Raw genomic sequence first — 10,005 nt, 5'->3', positions numbered from 1 at the left:
CATTTCCCAACAGACACATCAAATCAGGCTCTTGCATCCACCTTGTGTTGATTTTCCGGGGATATATACGAAACCTATGACAGTATTGAAGACTGTTAAAAAAAAATCCATGGCTCCCTTTATTTTTTTCAGATGATCTTTTGCATCTGGGGAAAACTAAGGTAAAAATTGCATATTGAAATTAACCTTTATATCACAAATGATGAAAAATACTGCACCGAAAGTACTGTTATACTGTATGTTTATGAAATAGATATGCATTCTTTGTTTTAGAATATTGACAGATACATTGAGTTGCTCTCCACATTACTGTTCTTCATATATTTTTTCCTTTTAAATAAGTATTTTAAAACAGGAAAAAGGAATTAAAATAGAGAAAATAAAACCCATCGACTTTGTAAATGTATGAACAAGAGCAAGGTACATCATATGGCTCACAAAGAACGTACAAATAAACTTATGACAATAACTGTGGCAAGTAACACGGTAACCAGAATACTGGTACTGAACCTTACGTGCGTCAGACCTGTTCAGGCCAGCTGGGGCCTGGCTCCTCGTGCCCCCAGGACTACCCTGCAGAAGGGCCTGACCGAAACACAGCACTCCCGGTGACTGAAGTGTTCTCCCATCCCTGTGCTAGGACATCAGGGAAGCAATTACCCAGCAGATGCACTGGCTTGACTCACCAGAGCTGCAGCACATCCTATCTCAGTATCTCCTGAACGAGCCATGCTGGGGAAGCTGCTGTTACACTGCCTCTCATGCTGCAAATCAAATCTGCTTTGCCCCAGAATAAATATAGAGAGACTATCTCCAGGTCATGTAGGCTAAGTACATTGAGACGAGATGCCCATGAAGCCCAACACCTCAGGCTGTTCTCCAGCGCTTCTCGCAAATGTAGTCAGTCTTTCTCCTTAGAAAGTCAAGCCATTTCACTTGGGACCAACAGTGCAGAACCCAAATTCAAAGCCTGAGACATTTTGCCTTTACTGTTTCTTGTGGATCATGGTCGAAATCTCTCCTGTCCCTTCCTTCCTGTCCTTCCTGTCCTTCCCTACTGTACCTTACCTCACAGCGATAAAAGTTTTCAGAACTGTCATTGTCCATCAGAGTCATCTGAGAAATGCAACACTTCCACAATTGGCTGTGTATTTTGGGAAAATGACTGATATGGCAGAAACGAGCATAACTCTGTCATAGGGAGGCTCAAGGATTTCAAGGAACAGATAAATGGATTTTTGAAGGGCTGAGAGTGCATCAAAGACAGATAGGACAGGGCCATGCCAGACTTGTCTGCCTTCATATACCCCAAGAGCTCGCAGTGGCAGCGTGAGTCACAGGCACTAGTCTGTGATGTCGGAGGAGTAAAGACATGCAAGAACTCTAGAGAGACAGATGAGAGATCAACAAGAGCTTTAGCCTAAGTACAGGCAAAAACATTACAAACCAATTTTGATTTGTGAACAAAGTGATTTTATTTTAAATGCTTCTTAAGTTCTAAAAAGTCTTTTTGAGGCTTAAATGCAACAGAGCTAAAATCCTGTTAAACATTAGACTGATGTCTTTCATTGTTCATTCTCAGAGAAAATATTTTATGTTAAACATTCTTTTGATTTCCCACACCCTTTCCAGTTTTGCATACCAGATCTTAAAAAAACCCTAAAAACAAACCCAAAAATGCAGCATTTTTATTCTTAAGAGCTTCCATTTTTTTCTGGACTCTCATACCTTTGGTCCCACACTAGACAAATTCATCATGCTTGCTGGGCACACAGAATTGTGGTGGTATTATGGGAGGAGGAATGGTTTGGGGAAGGCAGAGGAAGAAATGTTGGAACTGAGTCAACTGTAAGTCACTTTGGTCAAAACTGACAAAAGCCACCACCAGATCTGGGAACATCCTCTAGAGGATGGATCTAGAGGACGTTTATCCTCTAGAGGATAATCCTCTGCCAGCTAGAGGCACTCAGAGGGTACAGCACTCCAAGTGCCCACTGGCTCCAGCTAGGCATTGCATCGAGCTGCTCATTTGAGGACATGTGAGTCCTATTTCAATTCTTGTGTTGCAGTTTCTTGGAGAAAAAGTCAGTTGCTGCATTTCAGCTCTTGTTACAAGCCATGGGTCAAGAAATGTCTTTATTCTTTTTCAGTCCAGCTGCCTGATGGATGTTCTTCAGTTGAAAACAAGACAAGGTTTGCAGGAAGAGGTGATTTCTTATAGAGCAACTGACGTTCCTGGAAAACGAGGGCAGTGTTTAGGCACTCAAGCTCTCCTTCAAGCCCAGAGCAGAAGCAGGCCACTCCAGATTCTTCTTCAGCAGTGGTTTACCAGTTTGGGATGGGCAGATTATTGTGGCTGCGATCATGGAAGAGCCCAGACTCTTTGATCCTCCACTTCATACATGTTGATTTACAATCTGGCTTTACTGTGGAGCAAGCCAACTGGATCCCTGGGTGAGAAACTCATGCTTGCTGTCAGGGGAGTGCGCAAAAAGGGAACCAGGCTGGGATCCATCCTCAAGAGTTAGCAGGGATAAGACTGTCACTGTTGTGGCCCACGTTCACCCCTATCTCTCCCAAAATATTCCACAGTACCTTCCACTCTTCCTTTTATGCTCTCTATGTTTTCCATATCCCTCTACAAAAGTCTGTGAAGAAAACACGACAACCCCACCTCTGATTTTCTGCTTTGCCGGGGAGCAGTTCTGTCGCCATTTCTCAGGTCTGGAAGAGGCTTGCTGGAGCTGTGAAGAGAGTTGGGAGCCATTCAGCTGGTAACACAAGCATGGCAGGTATCAGCATGGCAGCACAAGGTCACTTCCCTGGATATTGGCCAGGCTGGATGCACCTGCGGGCCATGTAAATATAAATAATAATAATAAAAAAAACAGCTTGGAAAGGTTAGTAACAAGACTGCAACTGTCTCTCTGGGGCAGTATGTCTTTTTATGACTGCTGCGTGAAATCTGTAGAAGGGAGTCTTCCAATGAGCCTCTGGTGGTACTTCGTAAATGTAGAGCCAAGATAGAGGGGGTAAGGAAGAACCTCAGGCATGGACCTTAAAAGTCGTTGGTGCTTTGGAATTGGGAGTCAAACAGGAGCCCTCCTCATAGCCAGAAATAAAACCTTTGTCAAGGCTGGGATGATTTCCATGATCTGAACTTTTCAAATATCCATAAGGACATGCTCAGGTCTGGGAGGAGTGGTCACTAATGGTGTGTGTGTGGGCACTAATGGCATGAACAGGGAGGGCAGGGGGCAGAGGGCAAGGAAACACAGCTCAGTCTACAGCAGGTATGCTGTTGGAGGTGCTGGCCACTGCAGCTGAGAGAAGGAGTCAGAAGGATGCACGTCCCCTGACCGAGCGGAGATCCCCACACTGTCACCTCAGAGCTTTGCCTTCTCTGGTCAGAGAAGCAACAATTCTGGGCAAGGCTCACTTCTCCTTTTAGGAGGTGCAACCACACAAGACTGGCTAGAGTTTCAGTTTAGTAACATGCTGGGCCGTGGCTGATTTACTGGGTCATGATCAGGTGCATCTCCAAGAGAAGCTGCACCTGACCCATCATGGCTGGCTGTCTTCTAGGGTTACCCCACACATCTGCCTTTGCTGACGTTTTTTTCTGTAGGCGACTGATAGCTGGCAGGGGGTCAGTGTTGGCTTGTCTCACTGATGGACCATCACAGATGATCAGTTTGGGATTGTTGCAGTCTGTAAGCATGGAAAGATTCATAGCAGATTCAATTTTTTTTCCTCTATGAGCTGCAGGGTGGTGTTATCTTCAGCTGTCTGCAATATGGCTGTTCTAGCCCTTTCCCTGCAACTGCAGTGGAAATCCCGTGATTATGATTGTCTTCTCTTTGCTCTTTGTGGCATAAAATGGGGGCTGTGGTCCAATAAATGTAGACTTAACAGGGAAAATGCTCGCAAATCCAACATCGCTCAGACAGTTTAAATCAAATCTCTGATCCTCCCCCAAGACACCATTACATAACCATTATTTAAACTGTCTCAAAAAAATCTATGAAATGCCTCTTGTAAAAATACCCCACCTCCATCATGGAGCTATTGTGAAAACACACTGAAGAGACCAAAAATATTGCCAAGGAGCTATCAAGAGGAAGCCCAAATCCCCACAAAGGAGCCATTGTAAATAGGACCATAAAAAATCGAGGGATCATTGTATGAATCCCTTCAAAAGGCCCCCATGAGAATGCTTCCAAAAATCACACAAAAGATTTTTAATAGTGGATGCTTTGTGGGATTTTTTAGTTGTTTTTTTTTTATGGTCCTTTTAATGGAGTGTTTATGGCTATGCTTTGACATTACAGATCACTTCCAAAATGGCTTCTATGTGGTGTTATTTGGGGCAATTTTAGAGTCACCAAGATGTTCACAGTAAATCCATATGGTCTGACTCTAGGGCAGCTTCACAACTGCCTTGACGATTTTCACAATTGTTTCATCAGTAATGCCCTGGGGGCATTTTCTAAATGTCCCTTCAATGGGATCACTGGGACATTTGATAAATTGCTTTGGTGGGGCCTCAGATCTATATATTTTCAAAACTGCCTCTGGCTATGGTTTCTGGTGTCCTGGACCTGTAGTTCAGATTTTTTTCCAGCTTTCAGAGGACTCACAGAATAGTTCCTGGGTTGGGGCTTTGGATGATTTTTCAAATGCTTCTTGGCGTTGTCCCTTAGGAGAGGTCTTTGAGTCAATTTAAAATGGCTTTTGGCTATCAGAGTTCCAGAGTTGGGGAATGTCTTCAGGAATATTGTAAGAAAAGTCTCACAAGTGTGATCTTAGAAGGGCTTTAAAAAGCATCCGATGGTATCTTACGCTCATCTTTAAAACGATGTGTCTCTGGGGTATGATTTAGATGTTTGTTGGATGTGATCTGTCAGGTACTTTCAGGATGTTCTGTGAGCCCGTGTGCAAACGAGTACAGCACCTTCTACAGACGTTGATAAGGACGATACAGTGATAAGTGATAAGGATATGATACAGTGACAGCCGTAAAGATGCAGCGAGATGCGTTACTGTAGAAGTGTCCACACACCACGCGAGGGCAGAGTAGCTCCAAGTCTGCTCTAGCAGCTCCACACAGAAGGGATCTTCCCAGCACCAGTGTTGTCAGGACTGTATAAACTCTGTGCGTGTGTGTCTGTGTGTGTGTGGCAGTGGTGGAAAGACCCCTGGTATTTCTTCCAAAGCATCCAAGCAGGAGCTAATGGTCTCTCTTAGCTTGTCAGACATCCAGGCAGGGCAGTATCTGAGCGTTGTCGCGTTGTGTCCAATGCAAGGTTACTCAGCTCTTTACCCAGTCTGGGTCTGAAACGTCAAAGGAAGTGTCATTGTTTTGACATCCGTACATGGGACAACGTATGGCGCACAAGCTACACTGTCAACTCGGCAGGGTGGCTGTGGAAGCATGTCCTTTCTGCTGTATAGCAGGGTGTGCTGTGAGAGTCCTGCGTCCCTGACCTGTCCCCCAAGGTTGAATTCCTGGGCATCAGCACTAGAAAGTGGAGGAGTGGTGATCCCCCAACAGCACCAAGCAGTACTTGTACACCGTTCCAGTGCCTACAGCTTGACATGATGCTCTTGTCACTCACTGAGGAGCCAACCTGCTGGCTGTCAGCATGCCCTGGAGTTGCTGCCACTGGAACCAGCCTCTTTCCACCTGCTGCCACACATTTAACCTCTGTTCCTGTTTCATAACCCATTTTGCCTGACTTTGCTCTCAATGGCCATGCAGTTGTACCTTAGGGGACACCTACTCACGTCTGCACTACTGGTGGTTGGGCACTGAGGGGAGAGCATGCCCTTGATGGCTGGTGAGGAGTTGAGCGTGGGGCCCAGCGTGTCTCGCCTCTCTCTTGCCTTCATCTTTATGAAGTAGGTTTTCAACCAAATCAAGACCCTCGGTTTCACACATAACCTTCAGTCTTTACCTCTTCCCTAGAATACCATGATGTGTGTGTAATCTGTACTCTTTCTCCTGCACGTCCCTTGCTTGTGGGGAGGGCTGGAGTGCCAGACTCAGGTGTCCAAGTGATTATATGGGGGAAGCAATGAAAAGAGAAGGACAATGGTGTACTTAAAAGACTAAAGTAAAAGGACCAGAGTGGGGTTGGTGCACAGAACATCCCTAGCTTGCCCAGCATTCCTTGGAGGGGTCTAGTGCATGCTGCCCAGGAGGTCCCTGTCCCCAGATGGGAGGACATTCAGAGAAGAATTAGATCCTGCAGCTGTGGAGAGCTTTTTGCCCCCCTCCCCCTGCAGCTGAGTTTCATTCTTTTGGTATTAGGGTCAGCCAGTATGATGAGAGCCTCAACGCAGTTGATGCAGAGATTTCATGATTTTGTGAGGCTTTGGGCAGGTATTTCATAGGCCAGAAGATGAGGGGAAAAAAGCAGAAAGAGCCTCAGTATGAGGTCTAATAGTAATTTCATTTTTGATGAAAGTGCTGGGCAGGACAGCTAGGGGAGGTGATGGATCTGCTAGTTATGTGTAAGGAAGAACTGGTTGGGGATGTGATGGTTGATGGCAGCTTTGTCTACTGGAATCATGACTTGTGTATTTGAGGAAAGCGAGGAAGGCAAGCAGCAGAATAACAACTCTGACACCAGGAAATCGGACTTCGGCATATGTAGGGGTTAGGTGAGCAATGGAGGCTGCCCTCGGAGGGCAAAGCTGCCCGGGAAAGCTGCTAAACCTTCAAGGATGATCTCCACCAACAGAAAAAAGGCCCAGCCTGATCTGCAGGCATGGCAGGAGGCCAGCATGGATGAACAGGGAGCTCATGACTAATCTCAAATAAAAAAAAATTAAGTGCACAGAAAGTGAAAGCAGGGATGGGCTGCCCAGAAGGAACATAGAAACACTGCTTGAGTATGCAGGGGTGGAGTTAGGAAGCATTGGCTGAATGAGTAGTGTGTCCCATTGATAAAAGACATAGAAAAGTCCTCAGGCTTCACTAGCGTGGCCTCCCTGGTCTCCATGCCTAGTGGCAGTGTTTGGGAGACAGAGGTACATTAGAAGAAGTTAAAATTATGGGTTATTTAAGGAAACTGGACATACATGACCCTGTGAGATCTGACACAAGGTACCCGAGGGCACCGAGGCAGCTGGCTGATGTCATGGCAAGGCCATTCCACATCATTGAAAACTCTTGGCAGCTGGGGAAGGATCTTTATGACTGCCATGAAAAAGGCAAGTGTCACACCCATCTTCAAAAAGGGCAAGAAGGAGGATCCAGGAAACGACAGGCCGATCAGCCTCACCTCAGTTCCTGGGAAAGTTTTGGAGCAGGTCCTCCTGGAAACCATGTCCGAGGGCATGAAGGCACACAAAGGACAAGAGGGTGGTTGGGAACAGTCAGTGTGGCTTTTCCTTGATGAGTTTCAGAACGTAACTGGACAAGGTGCTGAGCAACCTGATCTTGCTTTGGGGTTAGTCCTGCTTTGTGTGGGGAGTTAGAATGGAGCCTTCCAGAGGGCTGGTCTGACCAAAATTATTGTAGGTTTCTTTCATCTCTCGGCATACGGGGCTGTATTTAGTTTAATCTGAACATCCTATTGAAGACCATAAAAGCTGCAGCATTTATTTTTTCATTTTTATACGCTATATTGTATTTTTCTTTTATATTTAATCTTTCTCTGTCTAGAAACTCTCCAAGATCTTGTGGACAAGTTGGTTGCTGTTATAACATATCTGGGATAGTAAAAATTATTTCAAAATCATAAATTGACATGAGATTTTCTGTTTGGTGGTGTTGTGTTTATGAACATGTCTTCATGTTCTGCTTACAGGCTTTTTTTGTGTAGGGATGGTGCTTGAGAATCTTTATGTAATTCACCAGGTGCAACTTCCTTTAGCTGTGTTTTGCAACTCAGAGTGCTTTACAGTGGTGTTTCTAAACCATTCTGTGTTTTGATGTCAGATAACAAGGTCCAGGACATATGGAACTATGTCAGTTCACTTTGTATTTGTTCATTAACCAAAAGGTCTAGATGAAAGCGATGGAAAACTGAAAAGGCAGATGCCTCCATGCCTATAGACTGGTGAAAAAGCTGTTGCTTTGAGAATCTTGCCTAGACATCTGCAAAATTTTTTTCTCTAAAGTCTTCTCTGTTGATATTGCATTCTGTACACCTATTTCTTCTAGAATAAAAAGGTAATGCTCACCTATCTCTGGTGTAGGTTTAAATATGACAGCCACAAGGCTTTTGCTTTTTGCTGTAATAGTGCAAGAGGGCGGAGTGATGTGGTTGTTGGGGTGAGAAATGGATGAGAGGCCTTTTATACAGGAAAGATTGCTGCCATAATGTGCTTTTAAAGTTTTATAGGGCTATGTTTCTATAAGCCATAATTTGTATCCCTGAAGTTCTGCTAAAATAAGAGATCACGCTGAAGAGGAAAAATGAACCCACCAGAAAATGCAAGTTCCCCAATATTTTGTACTGCCAGAAGTATAATGGAATTTATTTTCTTTTTTTTTTTTTAACTCCTCAAGATCCATGACATGTAAGTGTGCACCCAGAGGCCCCACAAAGCTTTGCCAGACAGGTCGAACATGCCTGTCTTTAACGGCTGTCTTGCTCACGGGGTTGGCCTGCAGGTCTGAACCTCTCCTGTCTGATGCAACGTAGTGAGAAAAGCTGTAGAAGGCTCAGACTCCTTCCAGAAAGGTTATTGTCACCTTGAAAGTTACCTGTGCTCATGGGTGCCACTGTGGCCATAAACTTGGAAGTGATCCATGAAACGTGGCAGTGTAATCTGGGAAGGGTCATGCCATACGCTTTGCACTGCTATCAACTGTGCTGGACACAAGAATTACTTCTGCTGGCAGGATGGACAATCTGGGGCACAGAACTCGACTCGCAGTGGCCCCATGGTGCAATTTGAGGCTTTTCTGGTTGGGGAGAGACAGAACCACGCTGAGAGGACAGACAGTAGTTGCACCGAGCTTGCTGGGAAGAGTGTGTGCACCCAGCGGGAACTACCTGGGTGCCTTGACTTAGCCGAGGTCCAATTTTTTTTTTTCTTTCCCTTTCAAATCTGGAAACTGTCCAGCCCACACTAAAATGGCCCAGACTCACTAAGTCTCGGAAGATGAATCTCATCCAGCTCAGCAGCCATTATTTAACCTCTTCTTTCCCTGTTTCTGACTGTGCTATAACCTCTGGTAGGATCTAATTTTATTTTTTTTTTTTTTTTTGTCTTTAAGAAATTTTCACTGGAGCAAAAGTGTCATTGAAAAAGGGCATTTTCAGCTTGGAAGGATTTGTTTCGGGAAGGTGAATTGCATCTCACCCTATGGCACGCACATGGTGAGACAGCTGTAATTTCTGCCTTCCTTTTAAGCATGTGGGAGGCATTAGGAGGTGAGGGTGGTTCCCTGGACACAGTGTTTGGAATACAGACCATCGGTGTAGGATGAAGAACTTTGTGTGCTGAATTTTTTCCTCTTTTTCACTTTGTTGATACAATTCATTTCACTATAAACTCCCCAAGGCTTTGTTAACAGTAGTTATTAAGGACTGCTACGAAGGAGGAAACTTCTTTGAGGATGTATCTTTACTCATGATCACAGCTGAGACAATGGCATACCAGATATTTCAGGCAGAGGAAGCTGCTGCTTAGTGCTGGCAAAAAGATGTCTAGTGATGGGAAATCTTAGAAGCCAACAGCAGGCATTTGGGGGAGGTAAGTCAGAGGCTTTACTCAAGTTAGAGATGGAAATACTTCCTGCCAGAGCTGCTGTGTAGAGAGCTAAGATCCTGTGAGTGACCTGGGGGCAGGATTTAGCATCTGTTACTTGTGATCTGGCGCGCAGACCTCACGGGGTCTGCTTCTCAAACACCTCTTCCTACGAGGTCCCTCTCCAGGCTTTGCTCTTTGCCCCCCTCTCCTGGTACTGACTGCTAAAGATATCTGTAGGCTGCCTGCAGATAAGGGAGATTAGGAGATACCGAATTGCCAACTGTCTGTGCAGTA

The sequence above is a fragment of the Rissa tridactyla genome, chromosome 21, assembly GCF_028500815.1.
Source record: "Rissa tridactyla isolate bRisTri1 chromosome 21, bRisTri1.patW.cur.20221130, whole genome shotgun sequence".
NCBI lineage: Eukaryota > Metazoa > Chordata > Aves > Charadriiformes > Laridae > Rissa > Rissa tridactyla.
This window is presented reverse-complemented; position numbering follows the sequence as displayed.